We start from the raw sequence: 16,840 nt of genomic DNA on the forward strand, positions 1-16,840 counted from the left end.
TTCTGTTCCAAATCTCCCAAGTTCTGAAGAAGTCCCAGTCTGCGCTACTTCTGTGGAAAGTCCACTCGAGAAACGTTCAACGGATATCCCTGCCTGTTACTCCCACTTCAGTGATGTCTTCTGTCCTAAAGAAGCCTCCAAGCTTCCTCCTCATCAGCCATGGGACTGTGCAATCGACCTCATCCCCGGTGAGCCAGTGCCCAGAGGAAAGATATACTAATTGTCAATCCCTGAGGAGAAGACCATGGAGGAGTACATTAACGAAGCTGTGGCACAAGGCTACATCCGCCCGTCTACTTCCCCTGCTGCTTCAAGTTTTTTCTTCGTGGCGAAGTAGGACGGAGGCTTGCGGCCATGCATCGATTACAGAGCTTTAAATAAAATCACCATCAAATTCAGGTACCCACTTCCTTTCATCCAATCAACTATGACATCGGGAACTGGGAGCTTCTAGCCATCAAGCTTGCCCTGGAGGAGTGGAGGCATTGGCTCGAGGGATCTAAACACCCATTTACAGTTCTTACAGACCATAAGAACCTTGATTATCTATGGGACGCTAAAAGAGTAAATCCCTGCCAAGCAAGATGGGCGTTGTTCTTCACAAGGTTCAAGTTCACCATCTCATACCTCCCTGGATCAAAGAATGTGAAAGCTGATGCTCTGTCTCGTATCTATAGCCCTGAAGAAACTTCTGATGATCCAGAACCAATCCTCCCCAAGAACCTCTTTGTCAGCCCCATCACTTGGTCTGCTGAAACGCTCCCCGAGCCGAGTGCCTCCACCAACACCCCGCCAGGTTGCCCCCAGGGATTGCAGTATATCCCACGGACACGGCGCACTCCCCTGATTCACTCCACGCATTCTTCACTGGGCACTGGCCACCCAGGGGTCAATGAAACCCTCTCACTGCTTAAACAGTGCTTCTGGTGGCCCAACATGACATCTGACGTCAGGAGGTACATACAGGGGTGCCGGGAATGTGCCATCTCCAAGACCCCGTGACATCTTCCCTCCGGGAAGCTCCAACCTCTGCCCGTTCCCAACCGCCCCTGGTCACACCTAGGAGTAGACTTTATAACGGATCTTCCAGACTCCAACGGTTGCATCTGTGTATTGGTGGTAATGGATTGATTCTCCAAGTCATGTCGATGAATTCCCTTGCCTGGACTACCAATGGCTATGGAGACTGCAGAGCTCTTGCTCAACAATGTCTTCAGATATTATGGACTGCCCGAAGATATTGTATCTGACCGTGGAACACAATTCATCTCCAGAGTATGGAAATCGTTTTTCAAGCTCCTAGGTGTGACCATAAGTCTCTCTTCTGGCTACCATCCCCAGACGAACGGGCATACGGAGAGGAAGATCCAGGAGATCAGCCGTTTCCTACGTACCTTCTGTCACGGCCACCAGGAGAGAGCAAGAGGGTCTGGGACTCAGCTCATCTCTAACTCCAGCGGGCCCTACGCAGGCGCAGGATGACAGCGGACCTTCGGCGTTCACAAGCACCTGATTACCAGCCAGAACAGAAGGTCTGGCTGTCGACCCGGGACATCAGGATGCGCCTGCCCTGTAGGAAGCTGAGTCCTAGGTTCATTGGCCCCTTCACCATCACTCGGAGGATCAACCCCAATGTAATGTCACAGACACGCCAGGCTCTTCACTCACCCAATCACAATGCAGTCCCTCCCCTGAGTATTAACAAGCTCCACCTAACACTCATCACAGTCACAATCAGCAGCACTACATAAGACACTCCAGATCACTCGTTAACGCATACCTACCTGTTATGCTTACCTTAAGGACTCCTTTAACGCCTGCTTACCTGTCTCCAGTGTTCTCCGTGACTCCTAGTGTCTCCATGTCTCCAGTGAGTGTCATCGTGTCCTGTCTGCTCCACGTCTGCCTGCATCCACGTTCTCTGGGAAAAGATAAGAAACATCATCAGATCCAGTCACCGCTCCAGTCACAAAATTATCCTGCCATTTACTCACCTGCATTCTGCCATTCATCCTCTGGTTGTTTAATAAACGCTTCTTAACTATTACCTGTGTCTCCCTTCTGTGTGTAACAGATGCGAAATATTTATGTTTTCTCCAGCTGCGTTCACCCTGAAAACCGGTGCTCGGCAGACTGCCTATGTTCTATTATTATTAATAAACTGTTTCTGTTACCTGCCATCGCTCTTGGGTCCTCTGTTGTCCTCGCTTGTTATGATAAAAAGATTTAATTTAGGCTTTTGCTCGCATGTGAACATTGATCAGCGAACACAAGCAGAAGCTCAACCAAACCTGCTACACACGTGAGAACAAACCTCTTCCGGAAGCACAAATATGCTGTATAACACACAAGAATAAACCTCATTGGTTTCCGGAAGAGGTTTGTTCTCACACGTATAGCAGATTTGGCTGAGCTTCTGCTTATGTTCACTGATCAATGTTTATATGCAAGTAAATGATGCTCATGTGCCCACTGAAACATAAGTAGTGAAGGGGTGGATTCTGGAATCCACTGCCGCTTCAATATATATCTTTTAAGTTATTAATCAACATTTATATTTCTGTTCCTCTGTACCTCTCACTGAGAGCAAAGTACATGTTATCAGTATGTTTTGGGAAAGTTTCCTGCTCAGAGCAGATCTCAGATCAACTTCAGCCTTGAAGAAGCTGTGAATCATGTGTATCTGTGTATGTGCGCTAAGTGTTTTGTGCAGGTCCCTTTGTACTGGACAACTGGCATTCTGCTTGAGACCAGCAGACGCCACATCATGACCCCAAAAGGACATCCGGTACCTAAATCTAGGGTCCCCCTCGTCATCACCGTGACGAAGGGAGATATGCTTCTTACTATCTGTCCACGTGTGGAAAATTTCTAATCTTGTCTATTTTTCTTAGCCAATCAGAATCATCCAACCTGAAGTAATGACGTAGTTAGTTGACTCTGTTAGAGTATAATTGTTGAGGAAATGTGAATGTACGCAGAGCGGCCTACGAACTCCTTGTGAGACTTGAAGCTGGCTTCTGCTGATGAAACTGCAAACTATTCTTCATTAAATTTTTCTTCAATTTATTAATTATTTTAAACTTTGACTCCGGGTCTTTATCCAACATATCTGGTTTCAAGGGTCCTAAACTGTTTATCCCCAACAGTAGCAACAGGATTTTTTCTTCCATATTGTGGCTTACAATATATTCTATTTATTGATTGTTGATTGGGTTTTGAGATTGGAGAGTTGCTCTCAAAAATAGAGGAGATGATGAAGTCCTGCATACATCACCAGAGATAAGTCTGAAACATATGCACAGATTGTTTACAATAAGATCTATATTTTGCTTCTATTCAAGTTTTTGATTCATCATTTCATTTCAGTTAGTGACATCATGTACACAAAGGCAAATCTAATTTACTCTCATTTGAAAGAGCACTTTGGATGCACATTTCTTTGCATGCGAAAAAGGATAACAAATGCAAACAACAGCTACGTTTGTTTGATGCGTTAATGTTTGAGAGTAGATTTTGATTCTGTGTTGTCTACCAATCTGTGACTGCTCTTTCCCCTTAATGGTCTTCAAGAGCCATTTCTTGCTTGTTGTCCCTTCTTGAAGAGGAAATTAAACCACAGATGAAACCTTATTCACCTTTGGTGACAAGGGTTAAAATCAGAACACTGCTCATGAGAAGATTTCTCTTTGATTAATACATATAATTAAGACATGAATAAACATGGAGGGGAAAAGATATGAGAGAATATAATGATATGTTTTTGTATTCCTTCGAGGTAAAGACTTAAGTATAGAAACCGCAGTGAGAGATAATATCAGTCTTGATACTCTGGATGTGAATACACCCAAGAAAACTTTTGCATTTTTTTCCTGTATGCAAAGAAATTCCACATCTTCATGCAAAATCTTATTTCAAATTAGATGAAATTTGACTTTATGTGCCTTGACCTTACTAATCATGCTTAACTTAATGGTTGTTTGATACAAATATGTTACTGTTGGTCCTTTATCCTGTTAATGTTATCAGTGAGGTCAGTAATTTTGCATGCAAACTTATTTTGGTCAGTTCAATTAAAAATGTACAAAAATCACTATATATATATATATACACAGTCAAACCAAAATTTATTCAGACACCTTGAACATTTCATTCATTATTACAGTTTATTCACTATAGTTACAAAAAAAATGGTAATACAATATGACAAGATCTCAGAGTTAAACTGTGTCAGAAAAAAATAATCATGTCAGATAACACTTAAGCAAAACATGGTCAGGTAAAAGTGTCTGAATAATTTTTGGTTCCAAATTTTTTATCAATTTTACTGGTAATAATTTTTGGGTATAATCACAGTCACAGTTCACTTTATTTTGCTATCTTCACTTAAAGGAACTAGTGTCCTGCACCCACTAGTAAAAATAAATATATCTAGTGTCTGAATAATTTTTGGTTTGACTATTTTATATATATCCCTCGTATTATCCTCAAAAACCAGCGACGCCGGTTTACCAGTGGGGTCAATTTGACCCCAGCAATTAAAAACCTCCAGAATATAATTTTATTTTCAAATTTTTATCTATCAGGTACTTTATGTTTCTTCATTGACTACTCAAATAGCTCTTTAAATAAAACAACACCCCCCATCACCCCCGACCCCCCCTCTGTTGAAGGGTAATAACATGCAGTATGTTTGGAGGCAAATTCGACACTCCCTTGAGACCGCCCCACTCATGGGTGGTCTCAGGATGCTTCACTGTTGGCATGACACAGGACTCATCATGGTAGCATTCATCTTTTGTTTCCCTGGACTATTCATTTTCCAGATGTCTCAAACAGTCAGATGGGGGCTTCATCAGAAAAAATAACTTCTTTCAGTCTTCTGCTGTCCAATTCTTGCTGTACTTGCAGAATTCTAGTCTGTCCTTGATGCTGTATTTGTTTCAATGGGATTTCCAAACATTTCAGTAAATAAAAGAGTAAGATGTAACATTAGAAGCTCACAAACACATCACTAAACACTTTAAGTCTAAAAGTTGGATTGTATAAGATAAATCTCAAGAAATTGCACCTCAGTAAATCGATTAAAAAAGCAGATCCCTGTGAAAGTGATTGTATAATTTTCACTCATGATGCCCGGGGATAAATTCCCCTTGATGATGAGTCTATAGGATTTGCATGTCTATGTCAACACCCAGTGAGAGGGATAAAAATGTGCCCAACCATCCTTAAACTCCAAACCAGCACACAACAGAGCAAAGCAGAGATGAAGTTATTTCTCACTATACTTTTTCTGTTTGTCCTTTACGGGCAAACAACAGGTATAATTAGAGTGCACATTTATGTGACCACTCCAATGACCTGCACTGAAGCTCAAAAGTATTGTCAAACATATCATACAGACCTGTCTACAATCAACAGTGAGATGGACATTCAGATGGTACAAAACGCAGCTGGAGGAGCTTATAACCAGAGTTGGTTCAGTTCACTGATTCAGAAAACTGAAAACTCATGCACATTAATGAACTATGAAGAAGCAAGAATCCCAGCTTTTTGGACTGCATTGTGTGGGTTTCCTAATTGGTTGTGTACAAGTACGCATCCTTTTTTCTGCTCTAAGAACTTGGTTTTGGTGCAGAAGAAAAAGACATGGGAGGAAGCTCTAGAGTACTGCCGCTCCAACTACATTGATCTGGCCTACTTGGATTCTAAGGTGATACCAGATCTGAGTGATGCCCAGACAGAGAGTGTGTGGACAGGCATGCGTTTCCTAGCTGGAAAATGGTTCTGGGTGAGCAAGGAGAATATTTTTGAGACCAACATCACTCTGCCCTCATGTCCACATGAGCCGTATCGTTGTGGAGCCTGCAACACCCAGAAAGAGCAATGGGAGAACAGAGACTGTGAGGAGAAGCTCAACTTTCTTTGTTTTTAAAGACAAAGGCAAGTGATGAAGCATCACGTGAGAACTGTTTTCAGTTCATCTGCAGATATGTTTGACATTGAATGCATTGTTGACAACCCTGAAACATAAAGGCACTTAAAAGTGTGTCTTTATAAAATAAAAGTGATGCACCATGAATGCTAGTTACTTATGTTTTAGGTACTTATACATTTGCTTCTTATTTTATTTGCTTTTTATTTGTTTTGAATTAGATGCTTCCATGTTTAAACATATTAAAATATATGCAGGTGGGTGACCGGGAATTACATAATGATTAATGTCCATGCTTTCAATTGGTGTTAAAGTAGAATTTTATAATATAGGCCTGAATTGTACTTCAAATATATTGCAGATGCAGGTGCTAAAAACAAAATATGTTACAACAACGCTATCTGTTACATGTAATATAAGTCTTATGTTGTCAAGAGATGGCTGAATCTGAGATTAAGGCGGGTTGGAGAGTTCTTAAACCCATAACTGTAGCCTAATAATTTCTGTCTCTTGCTGACTTTTATCTGAGATTCTTTACTGTGCAGTTGCTGCCCTTCATACTTTTCTCCTTGTTTGGCATCCATCGCAGCAACTTTAGTCAACACTAGAGGTCACTATCTCCTCTGGTATTAAGGGTCAGTTGCTTTGCTTATTTGCACACCTGTTCGTTCACGATTCACGTAAATATCCTGCATAGTTCCATGTTTTACAAGCATTTTACAAGTTCACATTCTTTGTTCATGTTTGTTTCTGTTTTACCATAGATACGGTGTACTTTGTTGATTGTGGATATTTTGCATGGATTAGTACATTTATGAGTTTTGCATTTTGTATTTGACTGTAATTTAAACTTCACATAGATCTTAATGAAAAGTTGAAGTCCATATTATTATAGAGATACATAAAAATCACACATTAAATATATAAAGTCCATACCAAAAGTTTGTTGTTGAACTCATTTATTTACTTTTGTCAACTATATACATTCTGTGTTGCTTCCTCAGTATTTTAGTATATACAGAAAGGGAGGAGTGAGTAAAAGGAGCACAGAAATGTAAGAAGATGTAACACTCACAAGGGGGCGGAAGACACAAGGCTTTAATGAATGTTTAGACATGAATTGGATTACACCTCACATTCTGTTGATATTGTTTGATAGTTTGATTGATTGTATTTGCTTAGGACATGCAGTTTGTATAATTTTAGGAAAGGGAGTAAGGCAAAGGTGATGATTTAAGTACAGTAGAGTATGTTTAATAACCAAACTAAAACAAGTCCAAAACACTGGGAACATCCGAACACAAGAAACTCCAAACATCGACTGACAAAAAGCACAAGAGAAACACAAGGCCTATATATACACAGGGGGAAACATGCTTAACAAGATAACGAGAAACTCTTAGGGAGACTAATCAACATGAAAAACTACAATGAACTACAAACATGGCACACAAGACAGGAAATATAACAAAAGTCCAGACAAGACATGGGGAATATATGACCGTTTTGAATGATGCTTGCCATTACATCAGACCAATGTTATTTTATTTTACTATAATTATTGATTGTGCCACTGATTATGCTATTAACTCAATGCGAGTATCTATCTATCTATCTATCTATCTATCTATCTATCTATCTATCTATCTATCTATCATTTCAGTTAGATCGTTTAATACAATATTTGACATTAACATGGTTTTAAACTCTAAAAAGCTCCAAATGTAGCAATGCCTACGAAGATAAATTTGCTCCACCCACTTCCGCCCTCAGGCTGTTAATCTGGCGCTGTCGTCCTCAGACTGTCATGACGTATGGTTCTGCGGTTAGTCCTATCTCAGTGTTTTGAGGGACACAAGAGAAAAGAAGTCGTGGGTTGTGTGTTAAGTGTGTTGAAATGCATGTGTGAAGTGGAGGAATAAAACTACTGGAGGAATAAAATGTGTAAATTCCTACACCAGCCTTGACTGTGATTGAGATAAGAACATTATAGTTCTCAAATGGGCTTTGAGTCCTCCTTGTCTCACCTGCTAAAGCAAGGCAAGTTTGCAATGAATTCTCCCCCACACTTTGTCTTCCCTTGATGGATGCACAAGCCACATTGCGTTGTTAATTTAGACCATCCACAGCTGCACTTTCTAAGAATCTTTAAATTGTTAGTCATTCGGTCTGTTCCATGTTATCATGTTATGTCCGTGAAATGAAAAGTCTCTTCATGGGCGTGTGGAAAAGGGTAAGCCTGTCCACTCCTGCTGCAGTCTTTCCTGCCATCAGTCAGTCTTCCCTGACAGCCTTCCAGTCTTTCCTGGATGTCAACTACCCTATTCTCAGTAGTCACTGGTGATCTAGCAAAACTTAGATAGAAGCACAGGTCCTTAATACCTGCAAGGCATTTCTGCCTGCAGCACCTCCACCGGTGCCAATGGGCCAGCCACAAGGTTTCGCCCCATTGATCTCAGAACATTTCCAGTGGAAGGGACATCTCCCTGCTGTATCTATCTGTTGAAAATATGTTTAATATTTAGCCTACTTGTTTGCTAACTGTAGATGACACACTATTGATCTTAATCTATATTAACATGTAGTGTTTATGATCAAGTGCAAGGAAAAAGTTATATATCAAACCAAGAGTTACATCAACTTGCAGGTTATCCTTGGACCAAGCACTCTGTTCAGAAGAAAAAAAACATTTAATGAGTTGTAAATTGTTGTTTCTAGATATTTAAAAATATGCAAACTTTGGTGGCTTACATTTTGTTTAAATCAGCATTTAATTGTTGATGCATGTAAAGACTATGACCACTGAAAGTGATATTTGCTATCAGTTCAGAGAGAATATTAATAGGAAAAACTTCAATAAATCTGTTTCTCACACACTTTTCTAGTAGCAGATTACGTTTGAGCATTTCTTCACAGTCTTTGTTCCATGCACCGTCTGTTTTGAAATCTTTGATAATATTTCTTCAGGTCTAATTTAGGTAAGTGAACTTTAACTTACAGCACATAAAAGGCATCTTCCCAAGTCAAATTCACAGGCACAAGCCTCATTTTAAATTTGTCTTAACAGAAGAAAGTATGTTCAGCATTTACACAGTCATCATGACTAATAGAAAAACAGAAAAAGCATTTATGATTCCAAGCTTCAGAGATGTTTCCTTCTGCTGCTTCTACCAGCATCTGGTGTTCCTCTTTACTAGTAATGATGGACATATATAGTATTTAGGACAGTATGTATAAGCATCATTCCAGGTCACTGAATTGGACACATAAATGTGTACTCTAAAACCTGTAGTCAGTCCATAAAGGACAAACAAGCTAAGTCCAGTGAGAGTGATTTTCATCTCTGCTAGCGAACTGGTTTGGTTTAAGGATGGTTGAGCACTGAACAGTTTTATGAACCTCACTGAGCTGCTGACATGGAACATGTAAATCCTACAAAATCCCACATCGTCATCCAACTTATTGCTGATACAACAGCGTCTACTGTAGCAGTTTTGTTTATTTAAAGATGATTGAAAGCCAAACATATTATCTACTGGAGTAACATTTTAGTTTAAAATAATCTGAAAACAAAATCTACACTATAATCTTGGCAAAAACTAGGCATATTTGCAAGGTGAAAAGTGATGTGACCACAATAAAAAATATTTAATTGAATAAAAAATGTTTTAAGATTTTTTTTTTCTTTTTAGTTTCCATCATTGTGAAAGGTATCTGAGTGAGTGTCTCAGCACTGAATATCTAAGGTGCAATAACTGATGACATCATGTTCATGCTAAGAAATGTAAATGTAGACCAAGGCAAATCATTTCTCTCATTTGAATGAGGATTGTGCATGTGGAAATTCTTTGCGTGCAGAAATGGATGCAAAACAATGCAAACAACAGATTTTCAATATCATTTTCACAGCAACTGATTTTTTACAAACAACCAAAAGCAGCCAAGGAAGAAATATTACCCTTTCATGTGATTTGGTGTAATGCCTTTGAAGACTGCAGATGCAAAAACCTCTGACAAGTCTTTTTAAATGAGCTTTTTATGTTTTTAATTTTACTATTATGTTTTTGAAAATAAGGCATTTAAGGCATTAATAAAGGCATTTTTTTATTGTCATTAAAGTAAAATGACTGAACCTAAACATATGAGTAATGAAGATGCTCTTTTAAAAGATAAAATGTCAGACGGTTTTACTGTTTTTTTTTTTTTTTTTTTTGCATTTGATTCTTAAGCCTTCATTTAATGATGTTTTATTAACAAAATTCGGGACGAGCAAGTTCAGATAATTAACCTAATTAGCACAGGTGGAGAGCATTCAGTTAATCAACTCAACCAATGTCAAAAGGTATAAATTCAGCAGACTGACTTCTGTTCATCTGAGAGTTTATTATCAGCATTAGGCCTCGCCCTACGTTCCGTCTAAAATCGAGCTCTCGCCGTCTGTCCGATGAAAAATTCTTCGTCCTCAAGGAATCTTACCTCAATTTTCTGGCCTAAAAAGTGATTATCCTCCACACCGCCGATCCCTCGGCGTTGTCTCGCGGGTCTTGGCGGTCTTGGCCCAAACAAACCGGCCCAGCATGCCGAGGCCTACCACGGGCAACATATCCGCGATCTTTTTCCCCGTCTTTCTCATCTCCAACTCATTCAATCTTTCCGGCCATAAAGAAATGGATAGTAAAGCCCCTCAAACACCAAACTCGTGTCTCGGGCAATGCTGCCCTCTTCCCGCAAAGGAGTGGACCTTCCTCCACAGTCAGGCCGCTGCAACAGGCTCTCAACAAGCCGCGCCGCTGATTCATTGTCGGCCAGCTTTCTCTCCACCCCGCTGGCTCAAAACCGTAAAAAACACAGCTCAAATCCTTTTCGTTTTCCCTGGTTGAACTTGCTTCGCTTTGGTCGCTAAATCACGAGAACAGTTCATGCTATCTGGATACTCAATTTTGATCGGAAGAAATATATGTTTTGAAATTTGAACCGTTTTCATAGATTTGCCGTTTCTAATCTAAGGCGCTGTACAAACAGCTCGGACATCATGTGCAGTCAGATCGCACGCACAGTTGCAGAATTAATAAGAACTTAATGTCAACGCTGTCCTGAGATAAACATAAAATATAACGCTATACAATTTTCAGCTCCAATCGATTTGTTTGTTTTGAAGTAACTCAAAACCCAGCTTCCGTTAAAGAGACGCTGCACAGACTGGTAAGACAATTTCATACACTCATTCATTCTCACTAATGGATTCAAATAAATTCCACGACTGTATCTGTATAAAATAATTAATGTTAAGACTCAGATAACTGATGAAAATAACTGTTGAGGGTTCCTCCTAGTGATGGGAGAAACAAAGCTTTTGAATCAATTGAACCGCTTTGAGAAATGATTCGGTTTCCCTCGAATCGTCACACGCTGGTGATGTCTACTGGTCAGAGGTAAATGTACCGTAGTCAGTTCAAGCATGCATGGAAAAACATTTTTCCAATCAGCTGCAACTGTTTTAAGTGTTAAATGCTATTAACAATTATCTATACCATTAGATAATACTATAGCTGATGTATCGCGGTAACATGCAGTATACAAAATGGATCGAATTTTCATAAATGTATAAAACAGACCAGATTTTTCTCTTAATGCTTCATTAATAATGAGAACAGGCTTTTGTTACCAATCAATGAATCATTGTAAACGCATTCAGCAGTGTACATTCAGCAGAAGCTGCCTCAAGTTACATGGAATTTATGCATTTGCACTTCAATTATAATAAAATAATAATAATAATAATGAATCGCTTAGTGAGTCAGCTACTCGTCTGACTCGTTCAAAACAGATTCATTTAGAAACTAAACAAAAACAACGCTCTTGCTCGCGTCACGATCTATCAGCAGCATTTTTTTTCTGGCATGAAATTTCCAACCTGGACTGGAGAGCAGTACTAAAACTTAATACAATGATATATATATATATATATACTTTATCTTATTGCAAGATTGGGGATTCAAACGAAGTGTACCTGCCACTCATACTACATTCCTTATGGTATTACCGTACCGACTTACTACCAATACAATGGCATTGCCAGTATTTTGAAGCTTTAGTATCGCAATACTACTGTAGTACCGATACACTCTGCAACCCTAATATGAAATGTCAGTATTATGTGTCATTTTATTAAATTGTTGTTACAGTCATCTTGTTTTGTTTGCTTTATGAAGGTCGCCAGCAAGATCAGAGCACAGATTTGATCTGAAATTCAGGCCGCTGGCTCCAAAGGTGGACCCTGACCCAACCTATTCACTTTTCCAAATATTTGTTATGCACAGGACCGCAACCAAATCAAGTCAGTTTTGTAGAGCTTTTTACATGCAGGCTGTGTCAGGGCAGCTTTACAGTGAAAGCAATATAATTTTGGCTGCACAGCAGCTCTAGAAGAAAATGGTGCCATTGTGCAGCTTAAGTAAGTCCAGTATTGATTCATTCCATCATAAAACTACTTATTCATAGTTAATTTATCTATACAACAGCTCTGGATGAAAAGTGATGTCATCATCCAGGACAGTTCAGTTTGCATACAATGGTGTGCAGTGAAGACAATGAAGGCAGATCAAAACATTGTTGAATATCAAGTGTCCACAACTAAGCAAGCCAGAAGCAACAGCGGCAAGGAACCACAGCTGCCCCAAAAGGCCTCTCTGAGCATCAGAGTCAAACACTCTAGTTGCTGGCCATCAGAGGTTTTAAAGATCTATATCCTATCTAATCCAATCGCTTCCATGTTAAAGAAGCTCCGCAAACCCTTACCAGCCAAATTCTTCAGCTTCAGCTTGTTCTCTCGCTAAATCCTACAAGCTCACCATATCCACCTCAATTAACACCATCAATCCACTAAAATGGTCTCAGTGCAGCAGTGTCTTCTCACCTGATTCCGCAGGAGCCCACTATGTTCTTACATAGACGCTCCCGCAGGAGCTCCTTCCCTGGCAAACCTTGCCTTCACGGCGCAGCAACGTTATCTCCATGCTCTCGCAGGAGCTCAGTTTGTCTGGCTGATCTTTCCACTGCAGCTGCAACGATGTCCCCTCCACTCCCATAGGAGCCCAATTCTATAGCAAAAAAATAAAAAATAATTCTCTCCACCGCTGACGAGGCTTACCCATCCAACACAGTGAGTCTTGATCTCCCGTCGGATGCAACGAGAGCCCTCCCGGTCAGTTTCCATCTTTTTAACTTTTTCCGTCCAGTGAGGCTTACCCATCCGATGCTGCGAGTCTGGATTTCCCATCGGATGCTGCGAGAGCCCTCCCGGTCATTTTCCATCTTTTCTCCTTTGTCCGACGAGTCTTACCTGTCCTATGCCATGAGTATTGATCTCCCGTCAGATGCAGCGAGAGCCCTTCCAATCATCTTTTTAACTTTTTCCATCCAGTGAGGCTTACCCATCTGACACAGTGAGTCTTGATCTCCCGTCGGATGCAGCAAGAGCCCTCCTGGTCAGTTTCCATCTTTTCTCCTTCTTTGTCTGGCGAGGCTTACCCATCCGATGCCATGAGTATTGATCTCCTGTTGGATGCAGCGAGAGCCTTCCCGGTCAGTTTCCATCTTTTCTCCTTTGTCCGACGAGCCTTACCTGTCCTATGCCATGAGTATTGATCTCCTGTCAGATGCAGCGAGAGCCCTTACAATCATCTTTTTAACCGTTTCCATCCAGTGAGGCTTACCCGTCCGACACAGTGAGTCTTGATCTCCCGTCGGATGCAGCGAGAGCCCTCCCTGTCAGCTTCCATCATGCTATCCTTCTCTGTCCGGCGAGGCTTACCCGTCTGATGCCACAAGCATTGCTTTTTTGGAGCCTTCGTCTCCCATCTGATGCCGCGAGAGCCTCCCGGTCAGTGCTTCCTTCCTCGTCCGGCGAGGCTTACCCGTCCGAGGCCTTGAGCATTGGTCTCCTGGAGCCTTGGTCTCCCGTCGGATGCCGCGAGAGCCTCCCGGTCGTTCTTCTGTGCTTTACTTTCTGCCCGTCTACCAGCGAGGCTTACCCGTCTGATGTCATGGGCCTTGGTCTCCCATCTGATGCCGCGAGAGCCTCCTGGTCCGTGCTGCTTTTCTTGTCCGGCGAGGCTTACCCGTCCGAGGCCTTGAGCATTGGTCTCCTGGAGCCTTGGTCTCCCGTCGGACGCCGCGAGAGCCTCCCGGTCGAGCCTCTGCTCTTTACTTTCTGCCTGTGTGCTAGCGAGGTTTACCCATCCAATGCCATGAGCATTGGTCTCCTGGAGCCTTGGTCTCCCATCGGATGCTGCGAGAGCTCTCCTGGCAAGGCATTCAAATTTCTTTCATCCCGCCATCAGCCAATGGAACCCACTCACCTGTTGCCGGGGGCTGCTCCCGGCTGAGGCTGAGTGGGCCCCTGTTGGCTGGTCATTCTTAAACCACGTCGCCCCTCGTCTTTCGGTTGGTAGGGCTCACCTGTTTGACACTGAGCATTGGTCTCCTGTCAGACGTAACCAGAGCCCTCCCGATCGGCCGCTCCAAATCACGCGCTCCCCGTCAATTGGTCGGTAGGGCCCGTCTACCTGGTGATGCACGCCAAATACGCAAAACTTTACTCCATTTAATTATATGGATATGTGAACTCGTGAATAAACATGAGATGAGAAAAATGCTTTTTTTATAATGAAAAGTGTTTTCTTTATGTGTGGTTTGAGCTTTGTAAAGTCTGAACATGAATATATTTGAACATAGTCCAATGAAAACTCAGTCTGTTTGTATTTCCTCATCCATTTTGCATGCAAATAATTCAAATCAACAGGACTGGACCTGATGTAAACTGACACTTGTCACCATTAATTTTAGTGTAAAGCTTGTTAGAGACAAAACCATTGCTGTAGTTTTTAAATATTATAATTTTTACATTTATCATAGTGTTTTTGAATACAAATATATTTGTCAGAAAATAAAACATTCAAACTGCTTCCTATATTGCATCCTATATCATGTAGCAAAATGTGTAACATTTGTTTTATTGCTCTTTTATATGCTGCATTATGGATCTTATGCTTTATTATTATTGCAGTAGTATGTATTAATTTATTGATACGGCCAGTTTACAATGCAGTGTAATGCTTGCTTTGTTACCCTTTTTTCATGTGTGCATAAATTACAAATTTACATTCAATTTAATTCAGTGTGATCTTCTTACCTCATTTTATCGAAATAATGTACAGTATGTAACATATTAAATAATCTGTTTCAATTGAATTAATATTAACAAAATACTCTACAAATAAAGCAATGAAATTCCATTCCAACATTTTAATATTTTGTAGACATTTTGAAGTAATGAGAACCAACATACCATTTTGTTCAATTGAAAATTAGCCCATTTCCCCAAACATATTTACTCCAGGTTGTTGTTGAATTACTATAATATAAATTGTGTATTTATTTAGCTTGAATACATGTGATGTATATATATTCATTTTGCTTACTGTTAGAAACACTTTTAAAATGCTGTTATTTTCAGGTAAAAACAAATTTATTTAATTAGAGATTTAATGTATCAGTCTGGTTTAACATGTATGAACAACCAGAAGTGGAATTTATTGATGTGGATGGTTTCATGATATACCCATATACCTTTTTTTTTTTCACTATAAATGGTACATTTTCAAAATCCTTAGTTCTAATCTCACAACAGATCATCAAAAATGGAAAATTCTGCATATCAGTTATGTTAGTACAAAGCAGAGCATCCTTTTCTCTACACATGTGTTTCATCTATATAAACTTATCATTCAGTAGCCTTTCCTAAATCTATTATTATCATACTTTTCATGTGCATCTCTTCTCACATAGTTAAATACATTTGTCTATAATTTAACCTATCTGATCTTAATGGTTAATCAATGAATCATTGGTACATCTATAGATTTCCATAGATTTCTATATTCTATAAATTCTAGAACTTGTTTGCAATTTCCAAAATGTAAAACCAATATAATGAATTCTTGTTAAGAAAACATTTGCAATTTGTCAACAAAGAACAGGACTGAGTAAGGAAACATGGGAGAAAAGAGAAAAGGGGGGAGGAAACAATTAATGACTATTTTTAATGCAGTGTAATACTCTAAACTAAAAGCCCTGCTGGAAACTGACAAATTGCTGTATCTCACCCTTCATCTGAAAAGTCAATCTACAGTATAGATTCAGTCATATGAACAGTGAAAAAATGTACTGTATTGGTAAATTATCACAAAACCTCATGGCCATGTGATATCTTAAACATACCTTTTAAAGGCACAATTTTTTGCGCTAGAGGTCGCTTAATTAAAACAAAGGTGTAGCTTAATGATGCCTTGATTTTGTGGAATCATGGGAGGTGTTGTCTTCACATCTACAGCTGACGGAAAAGAATCTGACAGGACTCAGGCAGAAATCATATTAATGGATGAGCCAATGTATTACAGAATTATTAACATTACTGTATGAAACAGGGTGTGGCAGAATGAGGACCTGGAGGACTGCTAATGAGAGATGCTCTATGGCTACTATGAGACACTTATTGCTGCACTCTGCAGTAAGCTAGATCGATTTTAGGCATGATAATGGTACTCGCGGTAAATCAAGAAAACGAGATTTAAACAATAAGACTTACTGTGTTGAGCTATAAAACAATGTTTAGTTTTCTGTTGATGAATATATCCATCCAAACAGTTGCTCACCTGTCTAATAAAACATAATATATTAAAGAGTCTTCGGTGTTTCCATGGTTTCTACACCGGAAATCGAGGGTTTAACCCGCAGTATGATGTCATTGATAGGCATCGCACGGACACGGTCCGTGTCCTGGTTAAAATTGCTTATTTCTCTGGATTTAAACATTCTTGGAAACATTTGGGATAATCCAAGTAC

This window comes from Megalobrama amblycephala, linkage group LG7 (genome assembly GCF_018812025.1).
Source record: "Megalobrama amblycephala isolate DHTTF-2021 linkage group LG7, ASM1881202v1, whole genome shotgun sequence".
NCBI lineage: Eukaryota > Metazoa > Chordata > Actinopteri > Cypriniformes > Xenocyprididae > Megalobrama > Megalobrama amblycephala.